The sequence below is a fragment of the Tachyglossus aculeatus genome, chromosome X1, assembly GCF_015852505.1.
Source record: "Tachyglossus aculeatus isolate mTacAcu1 chromosome X1, mTacAcu1.pri, whole genome shotgun sequence".
Taxonomy (NCBI): domain Eukaryota; kingdom Metazoa; phylum Chordata; class Mammalia; order Monotremata; family Tachyglossidae; genus Tachyglossus; species Tachyglossus aculeatus.
In genome coordinates, this window is record NC_052101.1 from 42,309,082 (window position 1) to 42,327,063 (window position 17,982).

The 17,982-nt window shown below is 44.5% G+C and overlaps 1 non-coding gene across 1 annotated transcript; it reads left to right on the plus strand.

Moving 5' to 3' along the window:
• Nucleotides 1-9,288: 9,288 nt before the first annotated feature.
• LOC119920188 lies at nt 9,289-9,416 on the plus strand. Its single transcript, XR_005447951.1, has one exon. It is a non-coding gene; the product is annotated as a U6atac minor spliceosomal RNA (small nuclear RNA).
• The last annotated feature ends 8,566 nt before the right edge of the window (nt 9,417-17,982 follow it).

Genomic DNA, 17,982 nt, shown 5'->3' on the forward strand with positions numbered 1-17,982 from the left:
GCAGGACTCAGTGGAAAGAGGTAGGGCTTTGGAGTCAGAGGTCATGGGTTCAAATCCCTGCTCAGCCACTTGTCAGCTGTGTGACTTTGGGCAAGTCACTTAACTTCTCTGTGCCTCATCTGTAAAATGGGGATAAAGACTGTGAGCCCCCCTTGTAACCTCCCCAGTGCTTACAACAGTGCCTTGCATGTAAGTGCTTAATAAATGCCATTATAAAAAATAGGCAGCATAACCGAACCTAAGAAGGATTTAGCAGGAACCAATTTAATCCTGTTAATAATGAGAACCTTGTTGTTTCATCTAACTGGCAGAGTGACTGGTCTCAGTAGTGAAATCCATCAGACTTGAGCCAATTCCCTATTCAAGAATAGTGTAACTCTTTCCAAATCTAGAGTAAAATATTCCGATTATATTACAGTGCTTACTTTGCAGGTATTCTGAGAATGAGCAGACAAGCATCTCATCCATGGTAGGAGAAGAGATTCTTGATTGGGATGAGATGACACTGAATGTGGGTGGACCTGTTCCCTGCCAAGACTGGTAGTTGAGGGACCCATTGTTGTGGACAGGGAATGTGTCTGTTCATTGTTATACTGTACTCTCCCAAGCGCTTAGTAAAGTGCTCTGCACACAGTAAGTGCTCAATAAATACAACTGAATGACTAAACCATTCCTTGGTAGTTTAGACCATTTGGGGCTATGTTATTCAGCTCTGGCACCTGTAACATAACCTCAGTCTGGATTAAGCCAATTCCCCTGATTAGGGAAAGATCATGGGAAACAGGGTAGGTGAAAATATCAACAGGCCCAAGGAGTTTGCATCCATTCATTAATGAGTAGTTCCATCAATGGTTTAGGATGAAAAGGGGACAAGGATTGGGGTGTTAGATCAATCAATCCGTCAATCTATGGTATTTATTGAGAGCTTACTATGTGCAGAACACTGTTCTAAGTGCCTGGGAGAGTACAATGCAACAGAATTAGCAGTCGGGTTCCCTGCCCATAATGAGCTAACAGCCTAGAGGTTTAGGTGGTTCATCCCTAACCCCATTGTTGGATGACTAGGTGGGCTGCCGATTCCAGTTCCTCCAAGAATTCTGGGACCACCAAAGAAAGCCCTGAGCTGGTTGAGCCATTGGTGCTTCATACGGGTTTTATAGGCTTAGCTCTTAAGCCTTCCCAAAATGCCTAGAAGAGAGCTCTACCCAAAGTAAACTGCTTAACAAATACTATTTATTGAAACTCCTCTCGGACTTGGGACAGTATGTTAGATATATTTCCTCCAGAGGGGTCCGGTTTCCAAAGTTAAAGGAGCTGGATCAAGAAAACTTGGATCTTTGGGGAAAATGCCTAATTACATACATTTTCAGGTCCCTTCATCGGTTAACTTGTTAGAAGCAGGGAACGTTTCTGTTAATTATGTTATATTGTACTTTCCTAAGTGCTTAGTACAATCCCCTACACGTAGTAATCTCTCAATAAATACCACCGATTGATTGACTACCATATTCTCAAACATTTATTGGGTCCCAAAATAGTACCAGTTTCTGAAATTTTCAATCAAACCATCCATAGTATTTATTGAGCACCTTTTGAGCAGTGAATGCTCTCTAAGCACCTAGATGAGTGAAAGCAAATAGGACGTACCTTCACTAGCTTCAAGAAGCTTACAAGGAGTGAAATATTCTGTGGGAAAGACGAGGTCTCTATAATAGCTGAGGACGCAGGTCAGTGGATATATTCCATCCAATTATCAAGCACCATACTAAAGACCCAGATTGGCCAAAGAGACACAACTGTTTTCCATTTTTATCACCCTGTTTAATAATAATAATAATAATAACAATGACATTTGCTAAGCATTTACTATATGCAAAGCACTATTCTAAGCACTGGGGAAGATACAAGGTGATTAGGTTGTCCCACATGGGGCTCACAATCTTAATCCACATTTTCCAGATGAGGTAACTGAGGCACAGAGAAGTTCAGTGGCTTGCCCAAAGTCACACAGCCAGTAAGTGGCTGAGCCGGGATTAGAACCCATGACCTCTGACTCCCAAACCCGGGCTCTTTCCATTGAGCCACGCTGCTTCTCTACCAAAGACAAAAGACTATGCCGGGCATTACCATTCTGGCCACCCCACAGTGCCAATTAAGGCGGTGATGATGAACAATTCAGGAAAGATCAGAAAGGTAGATATGCAAGCCTTGTCAGGGGTTGCTTCCCCAGGATATCAATGTGCATGACACACTCCGTCAGCCTCTGCTAGTTAAAAGTAATTGAAGCAGGTGCTGTATTAATATTTAGCCTTCCTCCCCACCAAACACTATTTGATCTGATAGTATGAAATGCCACACACAAATTTCCCATGAGCCTGTTCTGTAGCGTCTTCTCCACTGTCTTCCAGAACAAGCTGATGGTGGGCTGTGTGCTATTAATTAGGACAAAGGTGCTCACCTCCGAGGGTCAGTGAGCTGAAAAATGGCTTTTTCTCTCCATCTGCTTGGAGTACAAATTGCTGCAAAAGGGCTCTGTCTGGTCATACCTACAGCTAATTCCTGCAGAAGCACACAGCCATGTTTGTGGCTAGGAACCAGAAAATTGGGCTGCATATGAAACTTGGATTTCTGATAATAATAACTGTGGCATTTATTAAACGCTTACTATGTTCCAGTCAGTCACTGTACTAGGCCCTGGGATAGATAAAAGGTAAATGAGATGGACATAGTCCCTGTCCCACATAGGGCTCACAGTCTTAATCCCCATTTTACAGATGAGGTAACTGAGGCCCAGAGAAGTGAAGTGACTTACCCAAGTTCACACAGCAGACGAGTGGCAGAGCTGGAATTAGAACCTAGGGCCTTCTGACTCCCAAGCCCGTGCTCTATCCATTAGGCCACCTACCCTCCATTTTCCCGGATGAGGGATTGGGGCCTGGGGGAAACATGGCAGGAGAAAACATGGGGGAAACATGGGGCCTGGGGGAAACACGGCTGAAATATGGCATGAGAGAAGGAGGAACATTGAGTACCAGGACTCGAGTATTCCAGCTCCTAGATATATATCTGGGAAAAAGGGTGAGGTCAGGAGGAAGAGCAGAGGAGGACTGAGCCACAGAATTTCCATTGTACTTCCTGAGTATCTAGTAGAGTGTGCTGTACTAAGTGGTTGCTCAAGAAATCCTACCGAGAAGGCGTGTAGCCTAGTGGAAAGAGCATGGGCCTTGGGAGTCCGAGGACCTGGGTTCTAACATCGGCTCTGTCACATGTCTGGTGTGAGACCTTGGCCAAGTCACTTCACTTCTCTGTCTTCTAAACTGTAAGCTCATTGTGGATGGGGAATAGATCTGTTATATTGTAATAATAATAATGATAGCATTTATTAAGCGCTTACTATGTGCAAAGCACTGTTCTAAGCATTGGGGAGGTTACAAGGTGATCAGGTTGTCCCAGGTGGGGGCTCACAGTTTTAATCCCTATTTTACAGATGAGTGAACTGAGACAAAGAGAAGTGAAGTGACTTGCCCAAAATCACACAGCTGACAAGTGGCAGAACCAGTATTTGAACCCCTGACCTATGACTCCAAAGCCCTGGCTCTTTCCACTGAGCTATGCTGCTTCTCTGTACTCTCTGTACTTCTCTGTACTCTCTCAAGCACTCAGTACAGTGCTCTGCACATAGTAAATGCTCTGTAAATATGATTGACTCAGTTCCCTCCTCTGCAAAATAGGGATTTAATCCCTCCTACTTGGACTGCAAGCCCCTTGGAGGACCTGAGGATCTTGTATCTAACGAAGAGCTTATTACAGCACTTGGAACATAGTAAGCACTAAACAAAGATTATTATTATTATTATTATTATTATTATTATTATTATTACTACTACTACTGCTCTGACACCCAGGGCCATTTCTCCTAGCAGAGCTCGTGCCTGCTCCCAGGGATGGTTGGACAGAACTTCCACTGGCAAATGCATTCAGACTGCAACTTTTTAAAGTGATATTTGCTAAGTACCAGGCACTGGACTGCTGGGGTAGACACAAGTTAATCAGATTGGACACAGTCCACGTCCCACACGGGGCTCAAAATCTTAATTCTCATTTTGCAGATGAGGTAACAGACACAGAGAAGTTAAGTGACATGCCTCAGTTCACACCGCAGACAACTGGCAGAGCAGAGATTAGAACTCAGGGCTTTCTGACTCCCAGAGCCGAGCTCTTTCCGGACTCTTTGGCTTTGCTATTTCTTTTAAGCTCATTCCAGTCTACCATATTTTGTGGCAAATTACAACTGAATCAACTGAAAATTATAAATACATTTTAAAATAGAGATGTACCCATCACTGTGGACGGCACCACCATCCTCCTGCCTCACAAGCCTGTAAACTTGTCATTATCCTCAACTCATCTCTCTCATTCAACCCACATATTCAATCTGTCACCGAATCCTGTTTGTTCAACCTTCACAGTGTCTCTAAAATCCGCCAATTCTTCTCCATCCAAACTGCTTCTGATGGGGTCGCATTGGAGTCACATGCTGTTTCGGCCCCATGCACTATGGAAAGTTGCAGACATTGTTTGAGCGTATGCGGTCCTGTTGCCATGTTTAGTATGGGCCTTAGACCCTGCAGCCCATTGGCTGGGTCCCGGGAACCAAACCAAGCAAGGAGACAGACACCGTCCAGCCCTGCACCAAATCTGCACCAATCCAGTCCCTGCTTCGCAAACCCTGCACCAATTACTGTGATCAGCAACCAGGAAGTATCAACAGTATATAAGCTTGTTACAGTGGGCACTCAGGGCACCTCGCCCTGGAGCCCGCCGGGTACGTTACACCCTATTCGATCTTACCCACAAACCATTAAAACTTTTAATAGTCACATGCTGTTTTGACTAATTCTTTAATTGCCCCGCGACCTTGGTGGCGATCCAGAACCGCCGCCACCATCACTTCTGCTTTAATCTAAGCACTTAGCCTATCCCACCTTACTGCACCAAACTGTTTGCGGACTTCCCTTGCGTCCTAGCTCTGCCCACTCCAGCCCGTTCTTCACTCTGCTGCATGGATCATTTTCCTACAAAACCATTTAGTCCATGTTTCCCCACTCCTCATGTACCTACATTGGCGGCCCATTCACCACTGCATCAAACAACTTACCATAGGCTTTAAAGCATTCAATCACTTTACCCCCTCCTATCTTACTCTGCTGCTTTTCTACTACCACCTAGCCTGTAAACTTTTCCCCTCTAATGCCATACTACTCATTGTACCTCCATCTCATCTATCTCCCCACCACCTCTTGCCTACATCCTATCCCTGGCCTGGAACTCCCTTCCTCTTCATATCGGACAGACCATCAATCTCCTTACCTTCAAAGCAAATCTCTTCCAAGAGGCCTTCAAGTTGGCCTCCTTGCCCTATTTCCCATTCTCCCACTCCCTCCTGAGTACCCTTGCATTTGGATTTCCACCCTTTTCTCACCCCACTCTCAGCCCCACAGCACTTATATACACATATCCATAATGTATTGATTTATATTAATGCCTTTCTAGCCCTCTAGACTGTGTGCTCAATGTGGGCAGGGGACATGTCTACCAACTCTGTTATACCATACTCTCCTAAGATGTCAGTACAGTGCTCTGCATATAGTAAGTAGATTTCTTAATGTGTACATGAGCTATTTTCACAGAGTTATCTTCTCTCTCCTATTCAGCAAAAAGGCATCTCTCTCCGGTATTACTGTTCTGTTGTTAGCTACATGGTGGTATTTATTGAGCTCCCTCTAAGTGCAAGACAAATTTTACTAAGCACTAGGGAGAGTTCCCCTCCCACAAAATATTTATATAATATTTTAGATTTTTTCAATGTGCACAGATGCTATTTTCAAAGTGTTATCTTCCCTCTCCTTCTCAGCAAAAAGACAGTTCTCCCATATAATACGGATCTGCTGTTGGCTATGAGGTAATATTATTAAACGCCCTCTGGGAGCAATATGCACTGTAGTAAGCACCAGGGAGAGTTCCCATCCCGCAGATAACAGTAATCACATTCATTGAACACCTACTATGGTCTAAATAATTACGATTTAAACAGATTAGATGGGGTCTAGTCTCCCACAGACTAGAACAATAATACATTACAAATTCAACATTCCAAGATAACAGGGTAAGACAGAATAGTTGAAAACAGTACTTGATGGGCTAAGTTCTCACAGGCATAGTCTATGTTATCAGAGATCTTCCCTCATCCAGGCTAAATTAAAATCAGTTATAATCTCTCCATTCAAGTCAGTCAAAATATTTCAAAAGTCGAGGAAAGGAAAGAAGGAGTTTAAGTCGAAGAAAACTCTGCAGCGTTATTATACTGAAGTGAGAGAGCCCTGTAAGTAATACCGGCATTAAAATTCAACAGAGCTATTGCAGACAAGCACTAAAAGGGAAGCATTATAATACAGGATTGATGTATAATACATTGTATATTCAATTATTTATTCTGATATTTCATCCTGACATATTTGTATTTCTAGCTGTTAAATCCTTTTTCCTCTTCTTGGTCCCACTCTTTCTGAATATTTTTGTCCAGCTTCTCAATTGAGGTGTAAGCTCCTGTTGGTAATGAACATGTCTGCATTTCCCAAGCAACTAGTATAGGGCACTACTCTAAATGAGTGCTTAGTAAATGCTCCTATTTTTGCTGCTAATACTACTACTGATACTCCTCCTATCACAGCTACTGTTATTATTGCTACTCTTTCTACTTCTATCAATCAATCAATCAATCGTATTTATTGAGCGCTTACTGTGTGCAGAGCACTGTACTAAGCGCTTGGGAAGTACAAGTTGGCAACACATAGAGACGGTCCCTACCCAATAGTGGGCTCACAGTCTAGAAGGGGGAATGACTTCTAGTCATTCACACTTATTGAGCACTTACTGTGTGCAAAACACCATACTAAATGTTTGGTAGAGTATAATATAACAATATAATAGACACATTCCCTGCCCACAATGAATTTACAGTCTAGAGGACTGTACTACTACAGAAGCAGCAGGAGAAGCAACATAGCTTAGTGGAAAGATCATGGGCTTGGGAGTCAAAGGTCATGGGTTCTAATTCCAGCTCCGCCACTTATCAGCTGTGTGACTTTGGGCAAGTCACCTCACTTCTCTGTGCCTCAGTTATCTCATCTGTAAAATGGGGACTAAGACTTCCCAAGCACTTGTACTTCCCAAGTACTTAGTACAGTGCTCTGTACACAGTAAGCACTCAATAAATACGATTGAATGAATGAATGAACAAGCACCATCATCATTATTATTATTATTACTACTACAGAAGCAGCAGGAGAAGCAGTGTGGCTTAGTAGAAAGAACATGGGCTTGGGAATCGGAAGTCATGGGTTCTAATCCTGGCTCTGCCACTTATCAGCTGTGTGACTTTGGGCAAGTCACCTCACTTCTCTGTGCCTCAGTTATCTCATCTGTAAAATGGGGACTAAGACTGTGAGTCCCACATGGAACAACCTGATTACCTCGTATTTGCCCCAGCGCTGAGAACAATGCTTGGCACATAGTAAGCGCTTAACAAATATTATTATTACTATTAATATTGCTATTGTTCCTACTACTTTGACTACTATTGCTACGGCCGTACAGTCCTTTCACTCAGGGAATGCTCAGTCAATTCAACCGCTCAGTCAATTGATTGTGGCAGAACATAGCAATATAACAGTGTGCTGAGAGGCTGATCTCCCCAAACAGAAGCTTTGAGAGGATCAGAGACCAGCTGGAAATATAAAAATCAGCAGTAGGCCAAGAACTCGGCAAAGCCATCAGCTAAGCCAAGACCAATCTGGAGCGTGAGTTATACATCTGTCATTTTAGACACATCCACATGCATACATAGGATCTCATGGACTTGAGGGAATAAGATGGGGAAATGGAGGGATTAGTCAGGGAAGAGCTCTTGGAGGAGATGCAATTTTAGGAGGGCTTTGAAGACGATGGGGAGAGCGGTGGACTATCGGATGTGAAACAGGAGGGAGTTCCAGGTTAGAGGGAGCATGTGGGCAAGAGATTCTCAGGGAGAAAAATGAGATCGAGGTACACTGAGTAGGTTGCAGTTAGAGAAGTGAAATGTGTGGGCCGGATTGTAATAGGAGATTAGCGAGGCAAGGTAGGAGTGGGAGGGCTGATCGAGTGTCTTATACCCAAAGGTAAGGAGTTTTTAATTGATACGGAAATGGATGGGCAACAGTTGGAGGTATTTGAGGACAGAGGAGATGTGAATGGGATTTTTTTTTTCCATAAAAATGATCCAGGCAACAGAGTAAAGTATGGAAGGGAGAGGGTAGAGAGAGGAGGCAGGAAGTCAATGAAGAGACTGATGCAGGGGTCAAAGCAGAATACGATAAGTGATTGGACAAGTGTAGTAGTAGCGGTTTGGATGGAGAAGGAAGGATAGTTTCTAAAGATGTTGTGAAGGTAGAATTGACAGGATTTGGTGACAGACAGTACCTGCAGGGTGAATGAGAAATGAATTGAGGATAACACCAAGGTAACAATTTTGCGAGAAAGGGAGAATGGGGTTATTGTCTACTGTGATGGGAAAGTCTGGGGAAAGACAGGGTTTGGTTAAGAAAATGAGTTTGAAGTGTCAGCGCCACTTTCAAATAGAGATGCCCTAAAGGCAGGAGGAAATATGAGACTGCAGACAGAGAGGTTGGGGCTGGAGAGGTATATTTGGGAATCATCCTCATAGGGATGGTAATTGGGAGCCTTAAGGATTGAAGTCAGAGGAGCAAATGAGTTCTCCAGTGGAGTGGGTGTAGATAGATAATAGAAGAGGTCCCAGAACTGAACCTTGAAGGACTTCAGTTAGGGGATTGTGTGGGCAGAGGAGGTGATGGTGAAAGACACCACGGGAGTTGCCAGAGAGGTAAAGGAGAACCAGAAGAGGAAATTGTCTGTGTCAGTTTCACCCATTCCCGCCCCAGCTGGGTACTCCTGTGACTAGAATTTCCAGCCGGGGCCTTGACCCAGTTTAGGGGGCTAAGGGAAAACAAAAGGAGAATGTATTCAGTCTGCCACCAAACCCTGACGTTTCTACCTTCACAGCACTCTAGAATCCACCCTTTCCCCTCCATCCAAAATGCTACTATGCCGATCCAAGCTCTAATCAATACCCACCTTTACTGCATCAGCCAGGTTTCAGCAATGGTGAGGAAGGCCAATGACTGTGTCTGTGATGCAGGGAAGCACAGGAGGGGATGGAGGGGGTGGAGTGTTGTGTTGAATGAAAGAAGAGAAGGTTAGCATTCCCCTTGAGGAGGATGGAGGAGGTCCTAGTGGTCTATACAACACATATATGGTTAAGGCATTGCCACCTACTTCATGGCATCTAAGCAAGTTTTTCCCTCCGCCCTACCTCCTTCCCCTCCCCACAGCACCTGTATATATGTTTGTACAGATTTATTACTCTATTTATTTTACTTGTACATATTTACTATTCTATTTATTTTACTTTGTTAATATGTTTTGTTTTGTTGTCTGTCTTCCCCTTCTAGAATGTGAGCCCATTGTTGTGTAGGTACCGTCTCTATATGTTGCCAACTTGTACTTCCCAAGCGCTTAGTACAATGCTTTGCACACAGTAAGCGCTCAATAAATACGATTGAATGAATGAATGAGTGTTGGATAGGAAAGAACTGACTGAAGCCAACATGGTGGGATGAGAAAATGGGATAGAGAAGACAAATGAAGTACATTTCCCCACTATATTTGCCCTTCCCGTGTCACCTATACACCTGGGCACTTCGACACTCACCCCTAGCCCCACAGCACTGGTGTATATATCCTTAGACTCTACTGTTTTCCATATCTGTGACTTAATTTAATGTTTGCCTTCCCCTCTTAGACCATAAGCTCCTTAAAGACAGTCAGTCGTATTTATTGATCACTTACTGTGTGCAGAGCACTGTATCAAATGTATGGGAGAATACAATATAACTGTGAACAGACAGATTCCCAGACCACAGTGAGCTTGCAGTCTATAACAGGAGGACAGGAATCAGAAGTAGCATGGCTCAGCAGTAGAAAGAGCCCGGGCTTTGGAGTCAGAGGTCATGGGTTCTAATCCTGCCTCTGCCACTTGTCAGCTGTGTGACTTTGAGCAAGTCACTTAACTTCTCTGGGCCTCAGTTACCTCATCTGTAAAATGGGGATTAAGAGTGTGAGCCCCACGTGGGACAACCTGATCACCTTGTATCCCCTGCAGTGCTTAGCACATAGTAAGTGCCTAACAAATACTGTCATTATTATTATTACCAACTGTTTTGTATTGTCCTTTCCCAGGCACTTTAGTACAGTTTCCTGCACGCAGTAAATGCTCAATACCACTGATTGATCGATTGATTGAGCATCGTCTATAATATTGAAGGTTAAATATACAATATATTTCTGCTTTGAGCTGAACTGCAGCTCACCACTGCTAATGCTTTTTGACAGCAATGGTGATTGACATTTGCTAGGCCACTCCCAATCTGCTCCTACACTTTTGTTGTGAAGTGAAGCAATTTTGAAAATGCAATTAGAACTTGTACTTCCCAAGCATTTAGTACAGTGCTCTGCATACAGTAAGCACTCAATATGATTGAATGAATTAGAAGCAGCATGGCCTAGTGGGAAGAACACAGGCTTGGAAGTCAGAAGAACCTGGCTTCTAAACCTGGCTCTGCTAATTGCTTGCTGTGTGACCTTAGGCAAGTCAATTCACTTCTCTGTGCCTCAGTTTCCTCAACTAGAAAATGAGGATTCAATACCGGTTCTCACTCCTAGACTGTGAACGCATACAGGACAGGGATTGAATCTGACCCAATTAACTTGTACCTTGAGAAGTGGCATAGTATAGTAGATACAGCACAGGCCTGGGAATCAGAAGGTCCTGGGTTCTAATCCTGGCTCTGCCACTTGTCTGCTGTGTGACCTTGGGCAAGTCACCTCACTACTCTGGGCCTGTTACCTCGTCTATAAAATGGCAATTGAGACTGTGAGCCCCATGTGGGACAGGGACTGCTGTGTCCAACCGAATTTGCTTGTATCCACCCCAGCGCTTACTACAGTGCCTGGCACATAGTAAGCACTTAATACCATACTCATTATTATTAGTATTACCTTCCCCAGCTCTTGGAACAGAGTCTGACACATAGTAAGTGCTTAATGCCTTAAAAACCTGAAAAATGACTGTATGGTATATATACTGTTGCAGTTGTGACCCTTGACCAGGCTTTAGCATAGCCCAACTGGCTGTCATTCATCTTTTTCCTGTAAATTGAAATCTTGTTGTGGGCAGGGAATGTGTCTTATGTTGTACTCTACCAAGTGCTTAGTACAATGCTCTGCACACAGTAAAAATTAAATAAATACAATCGACTGACGATTGGCTGATGACTAACTGACAAGGAGCCTCCCTGAGGCCTAGCCTCAGTCGACTAGATCAGGCAATTAGACAGTTCTCAACCTCAGTGATTTAAAATCGGAGAAGGAGTCTGCAGCAGTCCTGTGCAATGCAGTGCCTCTGTCAGGGCTCACCTACTCTCTTGCCTTCCCAACATGACACAGTCTCTCCTCTCCACCTCCCCAACTTCTGCCTCTTTTCTGTTCCTTTCAGTTGCTCAACCTCTCCGAACAGTCTTTGTGTTTCCCTCTGCCTCTTCCTGTCTCCAGATGTCTCCGGGCTTCATTATCTGTGAATGTCTTAACCTTGTGCCAATCTCTTTCTGCCTATGTGTCCCCAGATGTCCATATTCCTCTCTCTGTGCTACTGCCCAGTTCTTCCTTAATTCCATCTCTTGGTCTCTGCCTGTTTCTGCCTCTGACTTTGATTCTGGCCCTCTTTCTCTTCTGCCTCTCTCTCTCTCTACCTGCCTCTTTCAGACTGTCACTACCTTAATGTGGACAGGTGTCACATCAGAATAAACAGAAGCAAAGCTAGGTGCACATCATTAACAAATTGTCTTTCCCTGAATCTCTGTTTCACTCTCCATTTGCATCTCCAGTAAGCTCCTCCACTAGTTTGTAAATTCTCTGAGGCAAAAGTTTGTATTGACTTGCTCTGTAGTACCCTTCCAAGTGCTTAGTACCACTCCTCTTCATACAGTAAGTGCTCAGTAAATGCCACTAATGGACTGATTGGTTGATTGTCTCTATTTGCATTTCTCTTTTGGTTATTTGCATTCCTGACTGTGTTTCTTTTTTTATAGCTTCCTATGTCTTTGTTCTGTGTTTCTTTCTTCTGGTCTCCATCCCCTCGCCCCCTCCTACCTCACCTCCCTTCTCTCCTTCTCCAGCCCAGCCCGCACCCTCGCTCCTCTGCCACTAAACCTCCTCACTGTGCCTCGTCCTTGCCTGTCCCGCCGTTGACCCCCAGCCCACGTCCTCCCCCTGGCCCGGAATGCCCTCCCTCTGCACATCCACCAAGCTAGCTCTCTTCCTCCCTTCAAAGCCCTACTGAGAGCTCACCTCCTCCAGGAGTCCTTCCCAGACTGACACCCCTTTTTCCTCTCCTCCTCTCCATCCCCCCACCCTACCTCCTTCCCCTCCCCACAGCACTTGTATATACATTTGTACAGATTTATTACTCTATTTTACTTGTACATATTTACTATTCTATTTATTTTGCTAATGATGTGCATCTGGCTTTACTTGTATTTATTCTGATGAGGTGACACCTGTCCACATGTTTTGTTTTGTTGTCTGTCTCCCCCTTCTAGACTGTGAGCCCCTTGTTGGGTAGGGTTTGTCTCTATATGTTGCTGACGTACTTCCCAAGTGCTTAGTACAATGCTCTGCACGCAGTAAGCACTCAATAAATACAATTGAATGAATGGTCCATGTATCTTGATATTCCTTCCTGGCTTTGTCCTTGTCTCGGGACTGTGTCTCTTTGGTATGAATGGGAGTTTCTATCTTAATAAGGAGATGGGCTGGGAGGGGCTGTTGGAGGATTCTGGGTCTGCTTGCTCTCTGGTTTCAGCCTCACTTGGTCACCAGGTGGTTAGTATGTCTCGTTGTCCTCATGGCTGCCCTATACCCTTTCTGGAAGGAGCTGCAGATCCCCACACTGTATGTGGTGGTATTCTCAATAGCTATGTATACTGCAATGCCTTTGGGGAATTCTAGGCTGGTGAGTGCATGTCCACAGAAAGCAAAACTTTCCCTGTCAGCTCAATCATTTGGATAGTTCAAGCAAAATTGGATTGGGGCTTGAATTCTCTAGATAGTTTGCTTCAATAACCCTCTGCCGCATCTCAAGGAGACAGGGTGGCTACAGATTCAGAGACACAGACACGCTTTTCCTTGCTCTTTTTTTTTTTTGTATTATTTCTCTTTTTGAAAAAGGAAGGAGGTGGGGAGAGGGATAAAGGTCAGGGAAACAAGAGGGAGGGGAGCAAAAGGAAAAAAAAAATGAGGTAAGAGCATTGGCTGCCAAAATGAAAGTAAGGCCTGACATTTAATGATGTTTACTGCAAACTCCTTTTGGGTAGGAAAAGTACATCTTCTTTCTATTGCAATAATGATAACAATAATAATAATTGTGGTAGTATTTGTTATGAGTTTACTGAGTGTACGGCACTGTACTAGGCACTAGGGTGGATATAATAAAACCGGGTTGAACATAGTTCCTGTCCCACATGGAGCTCACAGTCTTAATCCCCATTTTACAGATAAGGGAACTGAGGTCCAGAGAAGTGAGGTAACTTGCCCAAGATCACACAGCAGACAAATGACAGAGCAGACATTGCTTAGTTCCTTCTCAGCCAATAGACTTTCAATAAAGACTATGAACTGATTGATCCGTCCCTGTCAGAGTCCACTCTGATTCCATTTCCCCCACTCAAAGACTTTACCTTGCTCTGTGACTCCACCCTGAACATGGAGAAGGCCAACACCCAGGAAACAATCAATTTTATGGTCAGTGCCAACCCCAAGACTTCTCTGATTCTGTGGAAGAGTCAGGGCTGGGGCATAAGGGAGCCCTCTGGGCAGTGTCCACCACCTGCCAGCTAGAGCCATTGGCAAAATATCCACCACCTGCCAGGTAGAGCCATTGGCAAAATATCCACAGTGGAGGGGAACATCTCTGCCCTTTCTGGGTAGCTTTGAGATAGAATGGTCAAATTGGCCACAAGACAAAGATATTACCAACTGATCCTCCTCAATAACATTAGTCCAGCTCAGAGACAGATGGGGCACAATGCCACACAGTAGAGAATAATTCTCCCAGAAGCAGCATGACCTACTGGATAGAACACGGGCCCGGGTGTCAGAATGACCTAGGTTCTAACCCTGGCTCTGCCATTTGTCTGCTATGTGACCTTAGGCAAGTCACTTGACTTCTCTGGGCCACAGTTACCTCATCTGTAAAATGGAGATTAGTACTGGGAACTTCATGCAGGACTGGACTGTGTCCAACCTATTAGCTCATGTATACCCCAGTGCTAAGTATATTGCCTGAAATATAGTAAGCACTTAAAGTCCTAGAACAGTGCCAGCGCTTAGAACACTGCTTTGCACATAGTAAGCACTTGATAAATGCCATCATCATCATCAAAGTCCATTAAAAAAAAAAAGTCCTGTGACTGATGGCAGAAATGACCAAACTCAGGGCAAATAAGCTTCAGTCAGGTTTTTAGGAGCAATATCTGTGAGAGAAATGCAGACAGACAAGGTAAGGAATGGGCTTCACATCCCACTTACCTGTTCCTTGTGCTGTGATCAAGGCTGTGCATTTTCAAATCCCTTTAGTGCTGGGGCTTCCCCTCAGTGAGGAAGAATTTCATTTTAAAATTATAACGAAGCAGCCTCCATCATTAATGAGGGTTAAACCAAATGTCAGAAAACAGCTACTGCCTCAAGGAATCCTGTTGCTAGTAGTCGATCTGTAGCTAACACCGGGTGGACTCTGAATTCTGGGGTTGGGCCAGGGATTGAGAATTAAGGACAGGGCCTGGGAGTTTTGGCTTGCCATCAGGAGGCCAAAAAAATGGAGCAGAGATCTTGGCTTTTAGGTCCAGACCCCATCTAGTGCCAAGGAAAGAGGCAAGCTAATTATCACTTCCACCTGGCTCCCAAATACCTTGGAGGGCAAAGCTGATAACGAGCATGGTGCTTATTAACCAGTTTCTATGGGTCAAAGCAATGAGCTAAGCTCTGGGGTAAATACAAGACAATCCTATCAGAAATTATCCCTGTTCCACACAGGTTATCCAATCTAAGAGGAAGGGAGAGCAGAGTGCTTATTTCCTCTTTACAGAGGAGGAGACTGAGTCGAGGAGCGGTTGAGCAATCACTCCATCAATCAATCTTATTTATTGAGCTCTTACTGTGTGCAGAACACTGTATTAAGCGCTTGGGAGAGTATAATGCAACAGAGTTGGTAAACATGATCCTTGCCCATAATGAGCTCACCCAAAGTCATGTTGCAGCCCATTGACAGAACCAGACCTGGAGATTCACAGTCTCATGCTCTTTCCATTATAATCGCATTTATTAAGCGCTTACTATGTGCAAAGCATTGTTCTAAGCACTGGGGAGGTTACAAGGTGATCCGGTTGTCCCACATGGGGCTCACAGTCTTAATCCCCATTTTACAGATGAGGTAACTGAGGCACAGAGAAGTTGTAACTTGCCCAAAGTCACACAGCTGGCAAGTGGCGGAGTAGGGATTTGAACCCATGACCTCTGACTCCAAAGCCCGGGCTCCATTGAGCCACGCTGCTTCTCTACTTCTCCACTATGCCACACTACCCCTGCCCCCCCCCCCCCCCACACACACACACACACCAGGGGATAATGGGCTCTCTTCATGCCCATTGATCTGGCAGCCCTGAATCAAGGGCTATAAAGCACAGCCATTTAAATGATATAATTATCCTAAAGACGGAGTACTGATTAAGTATGATTGTCAAGGGTGAGGCATGTGTGTTTAAAGATTGTAGGAAACCTATGATACATGGATGAAATTGGTCCATCTGTATTACTCTAGGGATTAGCTTCTTTCTTGTGGTCATTTCACTGTCCCCCTCTAGCATCTTTCCCATTTTTCTCTTACCCATCAACCTATCAACTGTCAGCCTTCCACCTATCAACCTTCCGCTGAAGCAACGTGGCTCAGTGGAAAGAGCCCGGGCTTTGGAGTCAGAGGTCATGGGTTCAAATCCTAGCTCCACCAATTGTCAGCTGTGTGACTTTGGGCAAGTCACTTAACTTCTCTGTGCCTGTTGCCTCATCTGTAAAATGAGGATTAAGACTGTGAGCCCCCCGTGGGACAACCTGATCACCTTCTAATCTCCTCAGCGCTTAGAACAGTGTTTTGCACATAGTAAGCGCTTAATAAATGCCATCATTTTTATTATTATTAACAGTTAATTCCCAACTTTGCCTGCCTACTGTCTCAGGGGCCTTCCTCAGGTAACCTGCCCAATGCTGGGGATCAGCTGTGGATGGCACAGAGGTGCAAAGAGGGGACGTTCTGCCCGTATCTCTTCTCCTCAACACACCCTGACTGACACTTTATCCTCCTCTTTCCTACCCTGCTTTGAACGGAGCCCAGAAAGCCATAGCCCTCATACCCTAAGAGGATCCGGTCTCCCAGCTAGTGGAAAAGATCCCTCCTCCCTCCTGACAGTCAGGAGGACTCCGAGTTCTAAACCCAGATTCATTCAATTGTATTTATTTAGCGCTCAATAAATACGATTGGTGATGATTGAGTGCTTACTGAGTGCAGAGCACTATACTAAGCACTTGGGAAGTACAAGTTGGCAACATATAGAGACAGTCCCTACTCAACAGCGGGCTCGCAGTCTAGCAGGGGGAGACAGAAAACAAAACATATTAACAAAATAAAATAAATGGAATAAATATGTACAAATAAAATAAATAAATGGAGTAATAAATACGTACAAACGTATATACATATATAGAGGTGCTGGGGGAAGGGGAGGAGGAGGAGGGGGAGAGGAAGGAGGGGGGAGGGGGGAGAGGAAGGAGGGGAAGATCTGCCCCATGTCTGCTCTGTGACCTTGGACGAGTCACTTCACTGCTTAACCTATTATATTCCGGTAGTCTATTAGACCAACTGTTTCCACATTGTTATTAGCACTTTTATCAAAGAGCAGAATAGCGTAAGGGATAGAGTGTGAGCCCGGAAGACCGGAGGCCTAGGTTCTAGGCCTGCTTCTGCCACTTTGTTGTGTGACCTTGGACAAGTCCCTTTATTTCTCTCTCCCTCATTTTCCTCATCTGTAAAACTGGGGTATTAAATATCTATTCTTCCCCTACCCCTCTTAGATAACTCCCATTCATTCATCCAATCATATATATTGAGCACTTACTGTGTGCAAAGCCCTGCACTAAGGTAGCGTGGCTCAGTGGAAAGAGCCCAGACTTTGGAGTCAGAGGTCATGGGCTCAAACTCCGGCTCCGCCAATTGTCAGCTGTGTGACTTTGGGCCAGTCACTTCACTTCTCTGGGCCTCAGTTACCTCATCTGTAAAATGGGAATGAAGACTTTGAGCCCCCCATGGGACAACCTGATCACCTTGTAACCTCCCCAGCTCTTAGAACAGTGTTTTGCACATAGTAAGCGTTTAATAAAGGCCATCATTATTATTATTACTTGGTAGAGTAAAATATAACAATATGCAGACCCATTCCATGCCCACAGCAAGCTTACAGTCTAGAGGGGGAGACAGACATTAATATATGCAACTAATGTAAGTCAATCCCATAGTCTCTACCAGTTGTATCCCGGGATATTGATCACCTCTTTTAGGTCAATCAATCATAGTTATCAAGTGCTTACTGTGTGCAGAGCACTCTACAGAGAGCTTGGGAGACTATTGGGAGCCCGTTGTGGGTAGGGATTGTTTCTGTTGCTGAACTGTACTTCCCAAGTGCTTAGTACAGTGCTCCGCACACAGTA